This window comes from Macaca thibetana, chromosome X (assembly GCF_024542745.1).
Source record: "Macaca thibetana thibetana isolate TM-01 chromosome X, ASM2454274v1, whole genome shotgun sequence".
Taxonomy (NCBI): Eukaryota; Metazoa; Chordata; class Mammalia; order Primates; family Cercopithecidae; genus Macaca; species Macaca thibetana.
The window spans coordinates 63,879,356-63,882,919 of NC_065598.1; positions in this window are offsets into that span (position 1 = coordinate 63,879,356).

Sequence of the window (3,564 nt, forward strand, 5' to 3'; positions counted from 1 at the left end):
AGGTAATATTTTGAAAGGTATTTTTTTTTTTTTTCTGAATAGTAGTTCTCAACAGTGAACTTAAAATATTCAGTAAACCATGCAGTAAACCCATGTTCTGTCACCCAGGCTTCACTTTTTTATTTATAGAGCACAAGTAGAGTCGTTTTTGCCTAATTCCTAAGGGCCCTAGGATTTTCAGAATGATAATTGAACCCTGACGTTAGCTTAATGTCACCAGCCACATTAGACAATAACAACAGAGTTAGCCTGCCCATTGGGTCTTTGAAACCAAACGTTAACTTTGATTATCCAGCTACAAAAGTCCTACATGGCATCTTCTTCGAATAGAAGGCTGGTTTATCTGGACCAAGACAAGAATGCCCTCTCTCACCACGCCTATTCAACGTAGTATTGGAAGTTCTGGCCAGGGCAATCAGGCAAGAGAATGAAATAATGGGTATTAAGTTGGGAAAACAGAAAGTCAAATTGTCTTTGTTTGCAGATGACATGATTGTATATTTAGAAAATCCCATCATCTCAGCCCAAAATTTCCTTAAGCTAATAAGCAACTTCAACAAAGTCTCAGGATACAAAATCAATGTGCAAAAATCACAAGCATTCCTATACACCAGGAACAGAGTAACAGACAGCCATACCATGAGTGAACTCCCATTCACACTTGCTACAAAGAGAATAAAATACCTAGGAATCCAACTTACAAGGGATGTGAAGGACCTGTTCAAGGAGAACTACAAAACGCTGCTCAAGGAAATACAAGAGGACACAGACAAATGGAAACACATTCCATGCTCATGGATACGAAGAATCATTGTCGTGAAAACGGCCATACTGCCCAAGGTAATTTAGAGATTCAATGCCATCCCCATCAAGCTATGACTGACTTTCTTAACAGAATTGGAAAAAACTATTTTAAAGTTTGTATGGAACCAAAAAAGAGTCTGCATAGCCAGGACAATGCTAAGCAAAAGGAACAAAGCTGGAGGCATCATGCTACCTGACTTCAAACTATACTACAAGGCTACAGTAACCAAAACAGCATGGTACTGGTACCAAAACAGATATATAGACCCATGGAACAGAACAGAGACCTCAGAAATAGCACCATACATCTACACCCATCTGATCTTTGACAAACCTGACAGAAACAAGCAATGGGGAAAGGATTCCCTACTTAATAAATGGTGCTGGGAAAGCTGGCTAGCCATATATAGAAAGCTGAAACTGGATCCTTTCCTTACACAGTATACAAAAATTAACTCAAGCTGAATTAAAGACTTAAATGTAAGACCTATAATCATAAAAACCCTAGAAGAAAACATAGACAATACTATTCAGGACACAGGCATGGTCAAGGACTTCATGACTAAAACACCAAAAGCAATGGCAACAAAAACCAAAATTGACAAATGGGATGTAATTAAACTAAAGAGCTTCTGCACAGCAAAAGAAACTGTCATCAGAGTGAACAGGCAACCTGCAGAATGGGAGAAAAATTTTGCAATCTATCCATCTGACAAAGAGCTAATATCCAGAACCTACAAAGAACTTAAACAAATTTACAAGACAAAAACAACCCCATCAAAAAGTGGGCAAAGGATACGAACAGACACTTCTAAAAGAAGACATTTATGCAGCCAACAGACACATGAAAAAATGCTCATCATCACTGGTCATTACAGAAACTCAAATCAAAACCACAATGAGATACGATCTCACTCCAGTTAGAATGGTGATCATTAAAAAGTCAGGAAACAACAGATGCTAGAGAGGATGTGGAGAAATAGGAACGCTTTTATACTGCTGGTGGAACTGTAAATTAGTTCAACCTTTGTGGAGGACAGTGTGGCAATTCCTCAAGGATCTAGAACTAGAAATCCCATTTGACCCAGCCATCCCATTACTGGGTGTATACCCAAAGGATTATAAATCATGCTACTATAAAGACACATGCACACGTATGTTTATTGCAGCACTATTCACAATAGCAAAGACTTGGAACAAACCCAAGTGTCCATCAATAATAGACTGGATTAAGAAAATGTGGCACATATACACCATGGAATACTATGCAGCCATAAAAAAGGATGAGTTCTTGTCCTCTGCAGGGACATGGATGAAGCTGGAAATCATCATTCTCAGCAAAATATCACAAGGACAGAAAACCAAACACCACATGTTCTCACTCATAAGTGGGAGTTAAACAATGAGAACCCATAGACACAGGGAGGGGAACATCACACACTGTGGTCTTTTGGGAGGTGGGGGGCTGGGGGAGGGATAGTGTTAGGAGAAATGTCTAATGTAAATGATGAGATGATGGGTGCACCAAATCAATATAGCACATGTATACCTACGTAACAAGTCTGCAAGTTGTGCACTTGTACCTTAGAATTTAAAGGATAAAAAAAAAAAAAAAAAAAAAAAAAAAAAATAAAAGACTGGTTTACCTCTATTGAAAATATATTGTTTAGTGTAACCACCTTCATCCATGTTCTTAGCTCCATCTTCTGGATGACTTGCTACAGCTTGTACATCAGCACTTGCTGTTTCACATTGCACTTTTGTGTTTTGGAGACAGTTTCTTTCTGTAAACCTCATGAACAAACCTCTGCTACCTTCTTACTTTTCTGAAGCTTCCTCACCTCATTCAGCCTTCATAGACTTGAAGAAAGTTAGAGAGTTAGGGCCTTGCTCTGGATTCGGTTTTGAGTTAAGAGAATGTTTTTTCTCATTTGATCTTCCATCCAGATCACTAAAACTTTCTCCATGTCTGCAATTAGGTGGTTTTACTTTCTTATCTTTCATGTGTTCATTGTAGTAGCACTTTCAATTTCCTTTAAAAACTTTTACTTTTCCTTTGCATTCACAACTTGGCTAGCTGTTTGGTACAAGAGGTTGAGCTTTCAGACTATCTCAGCCTATGACATCCCCTCTAACTGAGTTTAAACATTTCTAGCTTTTGACTTAAAGCAAGAGAGTGCAACTCTTTTTTCACTTGAACACATAGAGACCATTGTAGGGTTATTAACTGGCCTAATTCCAATGGCGTTGTCTCTCTGAGAATAGAGAGGTCCAAGGAGAGGGAGAGAAATGGTGGAAAGACCAGCTTATGGAGCACTCAGAACACATACAACATTGGCAATAAAGTTTGCCATATTACATGGGCATGAGTTGTGGTGCCCCAAAACAATTACAATGGTAACATCTAAGACCACTAATCACAGATCACCCTAACAGATGTAATAATAATGAAAAAGTTTGAAATATTATGAGAGTTACCAAAGGGTGACACAGAGAGACACAAAGTAAGCACATGCTGTTGGAAAAAAAAAAAAAAAAAAAAAAGACACTGAGAGACTTGCTAGATGCAGGGTTTCTACAAGCCTTCAATTTGTAAACACACACACATGCACATAATATCTGTGAAGCTTAATAAGATTAGATAAGCCTACACTTAAGGTATAAGCTGATAGAATTTCAGGAATAAATATACAAGACTACCATTATATTTTGAGATTTCAGCACTCCTCTTTCAACAATTGATAAATTAAGCATGCAGAA